The sequence below is a fragment of the Pseudophryne corroboree genome, chromosome 1, assembly GCF_028390025.1.
Source record: "Pseudophryne corroboree isolate aPseCor3 chromosome 1, aPseCor3.hap2, whole genome shotgun sequence".
NCBI lineage: Eukaryota > Metazoa > Chordata > Amphibia > Anura > Myobatrachidae > Pseudophryne > Pseudophryne corroboree.
Window position 1 is genome coordinate 1,042,423,632 of NC_086444.1, and position 17,610 is coordinate 1,042,441,241.

Sequence of the window (17,610 nt, forward strand, 5' to 3'; positions counted from 1 at the left end):
GCATTCAGCCACCGCATACAGAAGACTGGAGCACCACCAAACATTCCTGAACCTGCCCTGCCATCATCTGAAGCAAGAGGTGGTAACGAGGTGGAATTCAACCCTCTATATGCTTCAGAGGATGGAGGAGCAGCAAAAGGCCATTCAAGCCTATACATCTGGCCACGATATAGGCAAAGGAGGGGGAATGCACCTGACTCAAGCGCAGTGGAGAATGATTTCAACGTTGTGCAAGGTTCTGCAACCCTTTGAACTTGCCACACGTGAAGTCAGTTCAGACACTGCCAGCCTGAGTCAGGTCATTCCCCTCATCAGGCTTTTGCAGAAGAAGCTGGAGACATTGAAGGAGGAGCTAAAACAGAGCGATTCCGCTAGGCATGTGGGACTTGTGGATGGAGCCCTTAATTCGCTTAACCAGGATTCACGGGTGGTCAATCTGTTGAAATCAGAGCACTACATTTTGGCCACCGTGCTCGATCCTAGATTTAAAACCTACGTTGTATCTCTCTTTCCGGCAGACACAAGTCTGCAGAGGTTCAAAGACCTGCTGGTGAGAAAATTGTCAAGTAAAGCGGAACGTGACCCATCAACATCTCCTCCTTCACATTCTCCCGCAACTGGGGGTGCGAGGAAAAGGCTAAGAATTCCGAGCCCACCCGCTGGCGGTGATGCAGGGCAGTCTGGAGCGAGTGCTGACATCTGGTCCGGACTGAAGGACCTGCCAACGATTACTGACATGACGTCTACTGTCACTTCATATGATTCTCTCACCATTGAAAGAATGGTGGAGGATTATATGAGTGACTGCATCCAAGTAGGCACGTCAGACAGTCCGTACGTATACTGGCAGGAAAAAGAGGCAATTTGGAGGGGGATCCGGTCTGAAGATCGACAGTGTCTAGGTCGACAATGTTTAGGTCAACCACTATAGGTCGACAGTCACTAGGTCGACATGGATGGAAGGTCGACAGGGTTTCTAGGTCGGCATGTGCTAGGTCGACAGGTCTAAAGGTCGACATGAGTTTTTCCAATTTTTTATTTTTTATTTTTTCATACTTAACGATCCACGTGGACTACGATTGGAACAGTAAAGTGTGCCGAGCGAAGCGGTAGCGGAGCGAAGGCACCATGCCCGAAGCATGGCGAGCGAAGTGAGCCATGCGAGGGGACGCGGTGTACTAATTTGGGATCCCGGTCACTCTACGAAGAAAACGACACCCAATTTTTTTGTCTTCTCATGTCGACCTTTAGACCTGTCGACCTAGCACATGTCGACCTAGAAATCCTGTTGACCTTCCATCCATGTCGACCTAGTGACTGTCGACCTATAGTGGTCGACCTAAACATTGTCGACCTAGACACTGTCGATAAAACGAACCACACCCATTTGGAGGCCCTTGCACAAACTGGCTTTATTCTACCTAAGTTGCCCTCCCTCCAGTGTGTACTCCGAAAGAGTGTTTAGTGCAGCCGCTCACCTTGTCAGCAATCGGCGTACGAGGTTACTACCAGAAAATGTGGAGAAGATGATGTTCATCAAAATGAATTATAATCAATTCCTCCGTGGAGACATTCACCAGCAGCAATTGCCTCCACAAAGTACACAGGGACCTGAGATGGTGGATTCCAGTGGGGACGAATTAATAATCTGTGAGGAGGGGGATGTACACAGTGAAAGGGGTGAGGAATCGGAGGATGATGATGAGGTGGACATCTTGCCTCTGTAGAGCCAGTTTGTGCAAGGAGAGATTGATTGCTACTTTTTTTGGTGGGGGCCCAAACCAACCAGTCATTTCAGTCACAGTCGTGTGGCAGACCCTGTCGCTGAAATGATGGGTTCGTTAAAGTGTGCATGTCCTGTTTATACAACATAAGGGTGGGTGGGGGCCCAAGGACAATTCCATCTTGCACCTCTTTTTCCTTTAATTTTTCTTTGCATCATGTGCTGTTTGGGGACAATTTTTTTGAAGTGCCATCCTGCCTGACACTGCAGTGCCACTCCTAGATGGGCCAGGTGTTTGTGTCGGCCACTTGTGTCGCTTAGCTTAGTCACACAGCGACCTTGGTGCGTCTCTTTTTTTCTTTGCATCATGTGTTGTTTGGGGACAATTTTTTTGAAGTGCCATCCTGCCTGACACTGCAGTGCCACTCCTAGATGGGCCAGGTGTTTGTGTCGGCCACTTGTGTCGCTTAGCTTAGCCATCCAGCGACCTCGGTGCAAATTTTATACTAAAAATAATATTGTGAGGTGTGAGGTGTTCAGAATAGACTGGAAATGAGTGAAAATTATGGTTATTGAGGTTAATAATACTATGGGATCAAAATGACCCCAAATTCTATGATTTAAGCAGTTTTTTTAGGGTTTTTTGTAAAAAACACCCGAATCCAAAACACACCCGAATCCGACAAAAAAAATTCTGTGAGGTTTTGCCAAAACGCGTCCGAATCCAAAACACGGCTGCGGAACCGAATCCAAAACCAAAACACAAAACCCAAAAAATGTCCGGTGCACATCACTACTTTAAACAGAGTTTGGAAAACAGCAGACTAATTGTGTGTAATAGAATTAGAATTAACACCAAATAAGGCTAACTAGCTTCTAGCTGGTACCTTGTCCTAATATAAGCATAACATTGTACTCCAGATGCATGAAATCATCTGGGAGTGTGATGAGAATTGGGTGTAACCGAATATTATAAAAACTAGTGCATCGCCATGTTTTTCTCTGTTGAAGTATTTGACCCAGGCTGAGAGGATGTGGTCTCTCAACCTGTATACGGGCATGGTCTTTTTAGTAAATAACCAATTGCTTTCCTAAGTCTGACTTCAATTAGTCTTTTACTTAACAACAACAGCATTTTTTGGGTTTTGTGTTTTGGATTTGGATTCGGTTCCGCGCCCGTGTTTTGGATTCGGACGCGTTTTGGCAAAACCTCCCTGAAAATTTTTTGTCGGATTCGGGTGTGTTTTGGATTCGGGTGTTTTTTTACAAAAAACCCTCGAAAACAGCTTAAATCATAGAATTTGTGGGTCATTTTGTTCCCATAGTATTATTAACCTCAATAACCATAATTTCCACTCATTTCCAGTCTTTTCTGAACACCTCACACCTCACAATATTTTTTTTAGTCCTAAAATTTGCAAAAAAGGTCACTGGATGACTAAGCTAAGCGACCCAAGTGGCCGACACAAACACCTGGCCCATCTAGGAGTGGCACTGCAGTGTCAGACAGGATGGCACTTCAAAAAATAGTCCCCAAACAGCACATGATGCAAAGAAAAAAAGAGGTGCACCAAGGTCGCTGGATGGCTAAGCTAAGCGATCCAAGTGGCCGACACAAATACCTGGCCCATCTAGGAGTGGCACTGCAGTGTCAGACAGGATGGCACTTCAAAAAATAGTCCCCAAACAGCACATGATGCAAAGAAAAAAAGAGTTGCACCAAGGTCGCTGGATGGCTAAGCTAAGCGAACCAAGTGGCCGACACAAACACCTGGCCCATCTAGGAGTGGCACTGCAGTGTCAGACAGGATGGCAAATTTAATAAATAGTCCCCAAACAGCACATGATGCAAAGAAAAAAAGAGGTGCACCAAGGTCGCTGGATGGCTAATCTAAGCGACCCAAGTGGCCGACACAAACACCTGGCCCATCTAGGAGTGGAACTTCAGTGTCAGACAGGATGGCAGATTTAAAAAATAGTCCCCAAACAGCACATGATGCAGAGAAAAAAAGAGGTGCAATGAGGTAGCTGTGTGACTAAGCTAAGCGACCCAAGTGGCCGACACAAACACCTGGCCAATCTAGGAGTGGCACTGCAGTGTCAGACAGGATGGCACTTCAAAAAATAGTCCCCAAACAACACATGATGCAAAGAAAAAAAGAGGTGCACCAAGGTCGCTGGATGGCTAAGCTAAGCGAACCAAGTGGCCGACACAAACACCTGGCCCATCTAGGAGTGGCACTGCAGTGTCAGACAGGATGGCAAATTTAATAAATAGTCCCCAAACAGCACATGATGCAAAGAAAAAAAGAGGTGCACCAAGGTCGCTGGATGGCTAATCTAAGCGACCCAAGTGGCCGACACAAACACCTGGCCCATCTAGGAGTGGAACTTCAGTGTCAGACAGGATGGCAGATTTAAAAAATAGTCCCCAAACAGCACATGATGCAGAGAAAAAAAGAGGTGCAATGAGGTAGCTGTGTGACTAAGCTAAGCGACCCAAGTGGCCGACACAAACACCTGGCCAATCTAGGAGTGGCACTGCAGTGTCAGACAGGATGGCACTTCAAAAAATAGTCCCCAAACAACACATGATGCAAAGAAAAAAAGAGGTGCACCAAGGTCGCTGGATGGCTAAGCTAAGCGATGCAAGTGGCCGACACAAACACCTGGCCCATCTAGGAGTGGCACTGCAGTGTCAGACAGGATGGCACTTCAAAAAACAGTCCCCAAACAGCACATGATGCAAAGAAAAAAAAAAAGAGGTGCAATGAGGTAGCTGTGTGGCTAAGCTAAGTGACCCAAGTGGCCGACACAAACACCTGGCCCATCTAGGAGTGGCACTGCAGTTTTCTAACGAGATGCTTCCATCCTCATGTGAATCTGAACCACTAGCCATGAACATAGGCCAGGGCCTCAGCCGTTCCTTGCCACTCCGTGTCGTTAAGGGCATATTGGCAAGTTTACGCTTCTCATCAGATGCTTTTAATTTAGATTTTTGGGTCATTTTACTGAACTTTTGTTTTTTGGATTTTACATGCTCTACTATGACATTGGGCATCGGCCTTGGCAGACGATGTTGATGGCATTTCAACGTCTCGGCCATGACTAGTGGCAGCAGCTTCAGCACGAGGTGGAAGTGGATCTTGATCTTTCCCTATTTTACCCTCCACATTTTTGTTCTCCATTTTTTAATGTGTGGAATTATATGCCAGTAATATATCAATAGCAATGGCCTACTGTACCGTACTGCTTTATATTATATACTGGTGGTCAGCAAAATTATGCACTGTCCTCCTACTACTGCGCACAACAACTAAAATGCACCACAGGTATGGATGGATAGTATACTTGACGATACAGAGGTAAGTAGAGCAGTGGCCTACTGTACCGTACTGCTATATATTATATACTGGTGGTCAGCAAAATTATGCACTGTCCTCCTACTATATATACTGCGCAAAACTTAAATGCACCACAGGTATGGATGGATAGTATACTTGATGACACAGAGGTTGGTAGAGCAGTGGACTACTGTACCGTACTGCTATATATTATATACTGGTGGTCAGCAAAATTATGCACTGTCCTCCTACTATATATACTGCGCAAAATTTATATGCACCACAGGTATGGATGGATAGTATACTTGACGACACAGAGGTAGGTAGAGCAGTGGACTACTGTACCGTACTGATATAATACTGGTGGTCACTGGTCAGCAAAATTCTGCACTGTCCTCCTACTATATACTACAATGCAGCACAGATATGGAGCGTTTTTCAGGCAGAGAACGTAGATATTTTCAGCACACTGAGCACAGATATTTGCAAGCACACTGAGCACAGATAATTGCAGCACATTGAGCACAGATATTTGCAGCACACTGAACACAACTGAGAGAACGCTGCACTCATCCTCTCCCTATCATCTCCAATGCACGAGTGAAAATGGCGGCGACGTGCGGCTCCTTATATAGAATACGAATCTAGCGAGAATCCGACAGCGGGATGATGACGTTCGGGCGTGCTCGGGTTAACTGAGCAAGGCAGGAAGATTCGAGTCTGCCTCGACCCGTGTAAAATGGGTGAAGTTCGGGGGGGGTTCGGATTCCGAGGAACCGAACCCGCTCATCACTACAACAAGATGGTTACATTAGGATTAGACATACCAAACATGTCAAGTATTCCATTCCGTAATCACATAGACCTCCAAAACATATTACAGCTGAAAACTCTGTGTTCTGGGAGACTTTGAATATCTATCTAACATAGACATGTTGCACAATTCTCTACGTGACATGTCATTGTCAGTTCAATCAGAAAGGAATTAGCACTGTACTGTGTGGGAGGTCAGGAAATCTCATATACGACAGACACTGAGACTGTATCTAATATCTTTATATCTGTGCAGTGTAGACAACCAGTGGTACACAGGCTTAAGACTGCTGTGTTGTGCTTAGCAAGATGGGTGCTGTAGTTTCTTACCATGAAACAGAGAACATTGATACAGCTGCAGAGTAACACATTAATAAGGCTTCGGGAATACAAAATATTTACAAGTGAAAATATTTTCTACGTTTAGTAATCAGTCTCCTATAACACTGCACTGGTGGAGATATGATGCCAACAGAGGCGGATTGGCCATAGGGTTTACAGGGAAGATTCCCGGTGGGCCGACGCACCCATGGGGCCTGTTTTGTTTGAGGACATGTGGTCCTTTTTATAGACATAATGAATAAGATGCAAAATAATTTGCATATATGAAAATTACTTTGCCACTTAGCCTGTGATTGCAGATGATCTAGTGTATGCTCTGACTGCCTGCGTGGCTGACATATAAGATTGAGTGAATAATGATTGGGATACGGTTGGTGTAATAAGTAAGAAAATATATCTTTCTACAGAATGATATAGTTTCCTAAATTCTGAAGGTGTATCATATAATGTGCTCATAATATTTAATTTTATTTATTTTTAACTTCCCCCTTGATGCTGGACATGCCCACTATCTGGAAAGTCTTGGAGGGAGGGTGCTGCTGCCATGGCCCATGGCTAGACCTTACACCTCTGGTGCTGCCCATGTGGGGCCAATAGTACAAATTTTTCCAGGGCCGCTCTTTGTTCCCAATCCACCCCTGGATGCCAATAAGGGTATGAGGGTGCTCTGGCATTTAATGGGGATTGTACAGGGTCTGATGCAATGGTGCAAGTAGAAAAAAATTCTTAGTGGTACTGTGTATGCGCATCAAAGACACATGGCAAAAATGGGCGTGGCTAAGTGCCACAAGGGGCATGACCAATGAAAATAGAGGCTGTTGCCATGAATATAAATAACTGGTAATATTAATAGGCCTAAACTGGAGAAAATGGGATGCAGTCAAAATTCAGACTGCAGGATGCCGACGGTCAGAATTCCGACAGATTTGGAGGTAAGTGGTGGGGTTGTGGTTAAGGCTAGGCACAAGGAGATGGTTAAAGTTATGCTGTAGGGAAAAGGGAGGTTCAGGAGCAGCAATAGGTAGCTGCAGGCTGCCTAATACACATCACTCCACAGTCAGGGATAGCCCGATGCCTGTGGACAGTCAAGTTAGACCAAACTCCCCTTTCCCCCACCACACACACACCTCCTTCAGCATAATTCACTGGCATACACATACACAATGGGGCTCATTTAAACATGGTGGCATTTATAATATAGATGTAACTTTGCACATCAGTCACTATCTCTTCAGAATTGCCCCCACACACACTCCCCATATGAGCCTCTGCTCTCCTCTTACTTTGCCACCCAAAACATTTTATACTGAACAAGTCTTATATTAGACCTTCTGTAGGACAGCAAACTGGCAGAAGTAGGAGGCACTGGTGGGCAGTCTGAATCACGTCTCAGTCGGTGACTCTGTGTGCACAGGAGCTGGGGGACAGCATGAGCTGGAGAAAGAGCCACCGTGTGCACCACCAGATAGTGTTACCCAGCATCCCTGGTTAACTATAGGAGCTTTCACGCCGCCGAGTACAGTGCTTGGTGGTGCATAATAAAGTAATAGCGCGGTTGCCAGGTGGTTGGGTTGGCAATACTGTATATCAACTGCAAATTTCTTAATGATACGTTGTACCTGCCTGTACCATCATTCTTGCAGAACTGGACTCTTACGGCGCATACAGAGGCAAGTAGAGGATCTGATGGCATTTAAAGGTCACATAGTGCAGAAGGCAAAAAAGGGGAGATGAAGGGTTCTGAAATCTGAGAAATACATAGTTTGTAACTCTACTGTGGTTTTGTACACCCCCTCTTGTCAAGCCCCTTGCCCAGGAATTTTAAAATGAAAAGTAGGAAAATCTATTGTCAATGTGTATGCTGGTGCTTTAGTTTCACAAATATCAGCATACTGAATAGCTGCCGGGATTTGCTGGGACTTATTGTACAATAAACTTAACTAATAATTTTTTAAAATTACCTAATAAACAGGGCTTCCACTAGATAGATCTTAGTGCTAGTCTGCATGGGCCTAGTTTTACCTGGGTGGGGCTGTATTTTCATAGGGAATGCAGCATTCTGCTCACCAGGCTGATACTGTCACAATTCAGTCACAAGTAATTAACGTACCTTTATCCTTGTGATGTGGAAGTTGATTCCTAATGCCGACAGCAGGTGGCACAGCTGTGTACTGTGGAGCAGACACGTGGAGTCCAGCAAAATTCAAATAGGCACAAATGAAGAGAAATTCAGAAGAAACTCTGGAGTGGGTCAAGTGCATCTAAATTGGAATGCAGTGAAGTCACATAGCAGTGTGACACTGATATCGTCCCAGAGCTCATGAGTTGCTATGGTAGCAAACTGCCATGACCATGCCTATGGGACAGACATTGATACCAAATAGACCTCAGCTGCCGAGACGCTTCCCCTTCTCAGACAATGCAGCATCTCGGACCTGGAGATCTCTGTGGGGTCTAATCAAATGCAGTGAAAAGTATAGAGAAGTGAGCCAGTAGAGAAGTTGTCAACCAATCAGCTGTTATGTATAATTGTACAGTCTGCACTTTATAAACATTACCTCAACACTGAGGTTGCCATGGGCAACTTCTTCACTGGCTTACTTCTCAACTCTTTTCTCTGATTCAGCTGTATCACATAACACACCAATCTGCGATGCTCTGGTGAGTTGTAACCAGTGCTGCAAGTATGGCGGGTATGGGCAGTACTGCATACCAGTAAGAAATTGTCAGCCGGTACGCAGTACCACCGGCCTAACCACCTTGATTGCAGCCGCTACTGTGTGTGAGGGGAGGAGAGCACAGCACACGCCTCTCCTGCCCCTCAGTGCCCAGTCTGGTCTGCGGTGGCTCATGGACCAGCAGCAGTGGCTACTAATTGGCTGCCGGACCACGTGCTTTGATTAGCTCACAAACTGGCGTATGAGTTGAGATACAGTCCACTGCCGCTGGAGACTGGACTGATGGGCAGGAGAGGCACGCGCTGCACTATCCGCCCCTCAGACACACAGCAGCAGTGTGGTAGCGGTGAGCAGCACTGGGGGCGGCATGTGGGTACATGTGTGTACCTGGCATCATGGGGGCATATCTGGCACTGTGGGGGCATATGTGAATCTGGCACTGTGGGGGAATATTTGTATCTGGCACTGTTGGGACATACAGTTGTGCTCATAAGTTTACATTCCCTAGCAGAATTTGTGATTTTCTGGCCATTTGTCAGAGAATATGAATGATAACTCACAAACTTTTCTTTCACTCATGGTTAGTGGTTGGGTGAAGCCATTTATTGTCATACAACTGTATTTACTCTTTTTAAATCATAATGACAACAGAAACTACCCAAATGACCCCAATCAAAAGTTTACATACACCAGTTCTTAATACTGTGTATTGCCCCCTTTAACATCAATGACAGCTTGAAGTCTTTTGTGGTAGTTGTGGATGGGGCTCTTTATTTTCTCAGATGGTAAAGCTGCCCATTCTTCTTGGCAAAAAGCCTCCAGTTCCTGTAAATTCTTGGGCTGTCTTGCATGAACTGCACGTTTGAGATCTCCCCAGAGTGGCTCAATGATATTGAGGTCAGGAGACTGAGATGGCCACTCCAGAACCTTCGCTTTATTCTGCTGTAGCCAATGACAGGTCGACTTGGCCTTGTGTTTTGGATCATTTTCATGGTGGACATCCAAGTACGTCCCATGCGCAGCTTCCGGGCTGATGAGTGCAAATTTTCCTCCAGTATTTCCTGATAAGATGCTGCATTCATCTTGCCATTAATTTTGACCAAGTTTCCAGTGCCTTTGTAGCTCACACATCCCCAAAACATCAGCGATCCACCTACGTGTTTTACAGTAGGAATGGTGTACCTTTCATCATAGGCCTTGTTGACTCCTCTCCAAATGTAATGTTTATGGTTGTGGCCAAAAAGTAAAATTGTGGTCTCATCACTACAAATGACTTTGTTCCTGAAGTTTTGATCTTTCCCTATTTTATCGTCCAAATTTTTGTTCTCCATTATTTTTCTGGAGTTATATAACAATATGCGGCACAGGACAGTGTACCCCTACACCACACAGGGCAAACCCTGTAAAATTATTTGGATTAAATATTAATAATCCCTTTATTTGGAGTAAATAATGTACAGCACAGGACAGCACCACTGGACTTATATGGCAGTACCACTGGATTTATATGGCAGCACCACTGGAATGGACTTGTATGGCAGCATAACTGCACTGGACTTATACGGCAGTACCCTACGACTGATACAGCAGTACCCCTGGACTTATACGGCAGCACCACTGGACTTATATGGCAGCACCACTGGACTGGACTTATACAGCAGTACCACTGGACTTATATGGCAGTACCCCATGATTTATATGGCAGTACCCCTGGACTTATACGGTAATACCCCTGGACTGGACTTATATGGCAGCACCACTGGACTGGACTTATACGGCAGCACCACTGGACTGGACTTATACAACAATACCCCAGGACTTATACAGCAGTACCCATGGACTTATATGGCAGCACCACTGGACTTTTACGGCAGTACCCATGGACTTTTATGGAAGCTCCAATGGACTTATATGGCAGTACCCCTGGATTTATATGGCAGCACCACTGGACTTATATGGCAGTACCCCTGGACTTATACGGCAGCATCACTGGACTTATACGGCAGCACAACTACACTGTACTTATATGGCAGCACCACTGGATTGGACTTATATGGTAGCACAGGACACCACCACTGAACTTATGGCAGCACAGGACACCACCACTGGACTGATGCAGCACAACACAGCACCACTGGATTGGACTTATACAGCAGCACTGGATGTATGGCAGCACAGGACTCCACCACTGTGACTGGACTGATGCAGCACAAGACACCACCACTGGACTGATGCAACACAAGAAGCACAACTGGAATGATACAAAAGAGCCCGCCACGTGCCACACCACTTTCCCGCACAGACACGGAGGAGACATGTCCTGTCACTACACTCTCCAGGACTGGAGTGAAAATGGCGGTGACGAGTGACTCCTTATATGGAATCCAAAACCTGTGAGAATCCGACAGCGGGTTGATGATGTTTTGCCTCATTCTGGTTTCTTAGCCTGGCGGGATCGTGAAGTTTGGGGGTGGAGTGTTCGGTTCTCAGGGAAGTGAACACACTCATCTCTAATATGATGTAATCTATGCCACTGTCACCATCTGGGAGAATGGTAACCCTTTCTTAAGGGGTAAAGGATTTAAATCCGGAGGCCAGTAGGAGGGTGTTCTTATCTGTAGGCTTTTTAAATATCTCTGTAGAGAAAAGGCCCCCTTCAATATTAATAAAGACATCCAGAAACTCAATACTCTGGGTACTGTGATTGCAAGTGAATCTAATGGACCCTGGCTTATCGTTTAACCTATCCACAAATTGATGCAGGGCCACGTCCATAACATGAATAGGTCATCAATAAATTGTACATAAAAGGCAATAAACTTAGAAAAGTCATAATCCGCCATCATATGTATTTTCTCAAAATCAAACATAAACAAGTTAACATATGATGGGACCATGTTTTACCTCAGCACTGATGTGGGATCTAATGGTATGTAAAGTATGACATGCTGGAACTGTGTCATATGCTTTTGTGCTGCTATCACAATTTGAGCAATTAAATTATTGGCATTGGAGAAGTGTGCTGGTCTCTTCAATTCCTGAGCCCCTCGTGGAGCCTAATGGAATGGATGTATATATATATATATATATATATATATATAAATCCCAAAAAAACGGCACTGGAGGCTGATGTATGCAAATCAACTTGTATTCAAGGTAGACGTGACGTTTCGGAGCTTGCGCCCCGTCCTCAGTACCAAATACAGACAACAACATATATAGACAAAACAGACATTTAAATACCTTACATTAAGGCGCCCGTCCTCGCTGCCACACGCCGGAGTCCACACTTCCTGTCCTCATCTCACGTCACATCCTGTTCTGCAGACGTAACCGTTGCCTTGGACACGCGGGACGTGCGTTCCACCGTTACCATGGACACGCTTAGCATGCGTGTCACAGATCATATTGCGGCTCGTATAATGCAGGGGGTAGATCCGTGGGTCCAGGAAGGTGACTCTCATCGTGGGTAAGGGGTGAGACGGGCTGAAAAAATTAAAAACATATGAATATACAAATTCACAGTGACATAACCATACACTGAGTGGAAATGCATTGGATTACTTGTGCCATATAATATAACCTAAATACCATACCAATTACCACCTACAGAGATCGATCCAAGACATATTAAAGACAACTTATTATAAATAAAGATATCTAAGCACTATACCCTTTAAACAAATCTAAAGTAAATTCCAATTGATCTTATCATTTAGACCACCCGGGGAGAAGGTATTCAATCTCATTATCCATCTGGACTCTTTTTCCAACAGGACCTTTGCTCTATCACCTCCCCTTAAAGTAAGGGGTACATGGTCAATCCCAAAGTATCTGATGTCATCCAGGGTGTGATGTGCCCTCTTAAAATGACGCGCTACAGGTTGGTCTATGGGTTTGCCTTCAAGGGTTAGCTTGATGGCCGACCTGTGTGCTGCCATCCTCTCACTAAGTTTCCGCGTGGTCTGCCCCACGTAAAACAAGCCGCACGGACAGACCACAACGTACACCACGAAAGAAGTGCTGCACGTGATAACGTGTCTGATGTTATATGTTTTATCAATGTGGGGATGTTTGAACTCTTTGCACACCACCATATATTTACAAGTAGCACATTTAGGGCATCTATAACACCCTGGTGCCTTATAAGAGACATTCGGGATGGCTTTATTACCCATCCCAGTAATGTCGGATTTGACCAGACGGTCCCTGAGATTACTGCCACGCCTGAATGCTGCAATGGGTCTAATTTCTTTAAACACTGGGAGGTCAGGGTCTGAGCTAACTAAAGGCCACAGTGCTTTAGTTGCTCTGCGTATTATGGGGCTAGCTGTGGTGAAGTCGCAAGCCCATGGTAAGATCTTTTGATTGCTCTTTTGTCCAGGTTGTAATAAATCTGATCTAGACATCGACATGATCTTTTGTTTTTGTTCTTCCAAAAGCTGTTTGTCATAACCCCGGCACTCAAACTTGGCAATCATGTCATCAAGTAATGGTGGTACTTTCTTAGCATCGCTCGTAATGCGAGCCACCCTCATCATTTGGGATGCTGGGAGCCCTTTCTTAAGGGGCTCAGGGTGGTGACTAGAGGCAAGTAGAAGTGTGTTCCTATCTGTGGGCTTAGAGTAAATCTCAGTATGAATGATGCCATCCTCTAGACGGATTTTAACATCTAGATAATTGATTTCGTGGCTGCTGCAAGTATAGGTAAATTTGATGGGAGACTCAAGGTTGTTAATCTCCGACATAAGAGAATCAAACTCAGCCTGTCCTCCAACCCACAGTAGGAACACATCATCTATGTACCTCGTGTACATAAGAATATTATCTCTAACAGCTGGATTACCAAAGAACATCCTGCCTTCTTGTTCAAACATATATACATTAGCATACGAGGGTGCGACCGATGATCCCATCGCGCACCCCCGTAGCTGTAAGAAAAAATTGCCATCAAACAAGAAATAATTGCGATGCAATGTTAATTCCAGTAATGTGAGGAACAGCTTATGGTCAAACAGTTCAGGGGACAAATTCGCATCCAGAAACAATTTCATTGCCCGCATGCCTTCATCGTGTGGAATTGACGTGTACAAGCTGCACACGTCAAGGCAACACAGCAAAGTATGAGGTGGAACCTCATTGTATTCCTGCAATTTAAGCAAAAAAGAAGTAGTATCCTTAAGAAAGGATTTCTGAGACATCAATAAAGGCTGCAGTATACTATCCAACAGCTGGGCCACAGGCTGGTAAAGAGAGTCCCTCGCGGAAATGATAGGCCTTCCCGGTGGAAGGGTAGCGTGCTTATGTAACTTGGGCAAAGTATAAAGTATCGGATTCTTTGGGGAACTCACATACAATGCTTTTGTCACTTTGTCTGGTAGTAGGTTTTGATCCGTAGCTTGTTTAAGAATCCCAAACAGTTCCTTCTGATATTCTGAAACAGGATTGGCTCTTAGCTTTTTATATACCCCTGCTTCCGAGAGTTGACCATTGATTTCATTTCTGTAATATTCTAAATCAAGGATAACGATGGCCCCACCCTTATCGGCGGGCCGAATAACAATATCCTGATAGGCAGAAAGTTTATCCAGGGCCACCCGTTCTTCCCGGGATAGGTTAAACTTGAATTTTGCAGGAGCTGCTATAAATCTTGCTACCGAATCATCCATTAGACGACTAAACGTCTTAATTGAGGCATTTTGTGAAATCGGATCGAAATGTGACCTGGAGGCCTTATAGAGAAATGGATCAAATATTGATGGAGTTTGAGCTAACTGAGAATTTTGGAAATGTTCTTTCAAACGCAGCTTACGTGAAAAATTGTGTAGGTCACGAGACCAATTAAATGGATCATGACCGTTGGTTGGAACGAAGCTAAGGCCCTTGTTAAGGACCTGTATCTCGATGTCTGAAAAAGATCTCTTGGACAGATTAAAGACTAGGTGTTCTTCTTGAGCGTTACGGCTCTTACACCTTTTGTTTTGGCCACCCCGGCGGGTGGGAGGCTTGCGGTACCCATACTGCCATCCCGGCCACTCTGGTCTAAAGGGACCGCGCTGTGATGTGAATTATCCTCGGATTCAGATATAGCAAATTCACTATCACTGCTGGAGCCATCTCTCTTGTCGCCTTTCTTTCTGGGGTTTTGCCATGGTCTTCTACGTCCAGGAGTTTTGCTTCTTCCAGTGGGTTCTGTGCCCATCAGCCAACGGTAGACCTTATTCTCTTCGTAATCCTGGTCAACCAGAAATTTCTTATTGCGTTTAAATTTCAGTAAATCACGTCTGTATTGATCACATTGTTTCTCTAATTTTAGTATCCAATCTTGGGATGTATCTTTTTCCAAGATGTCTCTATCTTTCTCCAAGGCCACGATTTTATTTTTTGTCGCCTCTAATTCACGGTGTGATTCCTCAATCACTAAGATCATTAGATCGAACCCACACCGATTCAGTATCCCGATCCATTTCCTAATGAATTCTGGGTTATGTCGTCCAATTGTAGGGACATTTCTCACTCTGAATCCGCGAGGTATTTTGTGTTCTCTGTAATAGTCCGATAAGGACATGCCGTGTAATGAAAAATCTATCTCACGACGTTTAAGTTTCATGAGCTGAAAAAAGTAATCATCGGCTTTCATGGTGCGTTCTGATATAGGTGTGGTATCTTTAAATAAGATGTTTTGAATTTGGGCTGGTGTATACCCAAAAGTCTCACCAGGAGACATGGCTTGCATAATTTGACACCCCATAGGATCAAGTGTTGTAGTAGGCTGGCTATCCATATTAAGAATTGCTTGATGATATATAGGATAGCTGTTGATTGTAGATACTGGTTACATATGCAGCACCAGCAATCAGCTCTGAGACCCAACACAGGATGTCAAAATGTCCAACAGCTGCCAAATCCACACAGAGCTATATGAATGTCACTGTATGTTTAAAATCAGGTGTCTAAACAGTCTGTATCAAAGTTCAAACCTGAGTGCCATGCAAACGATGTCCTAGGACATAGTACATATATTCTATAGCAGCCGGCACTTCCATTCAAATGTAGCAGCTTCGCCCCGTGCCTGGATATCAAACAGCAGATAAATCCCAAAAAAACGGCACTGGAGGCTGATGTATGCAAATCAACTTGTATTCAAGGTAGACGTGACGTTTCGGAGCTTGCGCCCCGTCCTCAGTACCAAATACAGACAACAACATATATAGACAAAACAGACATTTAAATACCTTACATTAAGGTACTGAGGACGGGGCGCAAGCTCCGAAACGTCACGTCTACCTTGAATACAAGTTGATTTGCATACATCAGCCTCCAGTGCCGTTTTTTTGGGATTTATCTGCTGTTTGATATCCAGGCACGGGGCGAAGCTGCTACATTTGAATGGAAGTGCCGGCTGCTATAGAATATATGTACTATGTCCTAGGACATCGTTTGCATGGCACTCAGGTTTGAACTTTGATACAGACTGTTTAGACACCTGATTTTAAACATACAGTGACATTCATATAGCTCTGTGTGGATTTGGCAGCTGTTGGACATTTTGACATCCTGTGTTGGGTCTCAGAGCTGATTGCTGGTGCTGCATATGTAACCAGTATCTACAATCAACAGCTATCCTATATATCATCAAGCAATTCTTAATATGGATAGCCAGCCTACTACAACACTTGATCCTATGGGGTGTCAAATTATGCAAGCCATGTCTCCTGGTGAGACTTTTGGGTATACACCAGCCCAAATTCAAAACATCTTATTTAAAGATACCACACCTATATCAGAACGCACCATGAAAGCCGATGATTACTTTTTTCAGCTCATGAAACTTAAACGTCGTGAGATAGATTTTTCATTACACGGCATGTCCTTATCGGACTATTACAGAGAACACAAAATACCTCGCGGATTCAGAGTGAGAAATGTCCCTACAATTGGACGACATAACCCAGAATTCATTAGGAAATGGATCGGGATACTGAATCGGTGTGGGTTCGATCTAATGATCTTAGTGATTGAGGAATCACACCGTGAATTAGAGGCGACAAAAAATAAAATCGTGGCCTTGGAGAAAGATAGAGACATCTTGGAAAAAGATACATCCCAAGATTGGATACTAAAATTAGAGAAACAATGTGATCAATACAGACGTGATTTACTGAAATTTAAACGCAATAAGAAATTTCTGGTTGACCAGGATTACGAAGAGAATAAGGTCTACCGTTGGCTGATGGGCACAGAACCCACTGGAAGAAGCAAAACTCCTGGACGTAGAAGACCATGGCAAAACCCCAGAAAGAAAGGCGACAAGAGAGATGGCTCCAGCAGTGATAGTGAATTTGCTATATCTGAATCCGAGGATAATTCACATCACAGCGCGGTCCCTTTAGACCAGAGTGGCCGGGATGGCAGTATGGGTACCGCAAGCCTCCCACCCGCCGGGGTGGCCAAAACAAAAGGTGTAAGAGCCGTAACGCTCAAGAAGAACACCTAGTCTTTAATCTGTCCAAGAGATCTTTTTCAGACATCGAGATACAGGTCCTTAACAAGGGCCTTAGCTTCGTTCCAACCAACGGTCATGATCCATTTAATTGGTCTCGTGACCTACACAATTTTTCACGTAAGCTGCGTTTGAAAGAACATTTCCAAAATTCTCAGTTAGCTCAAACTCCATCAATATTTGATCCATTTCTCTATAAGGCCTCCA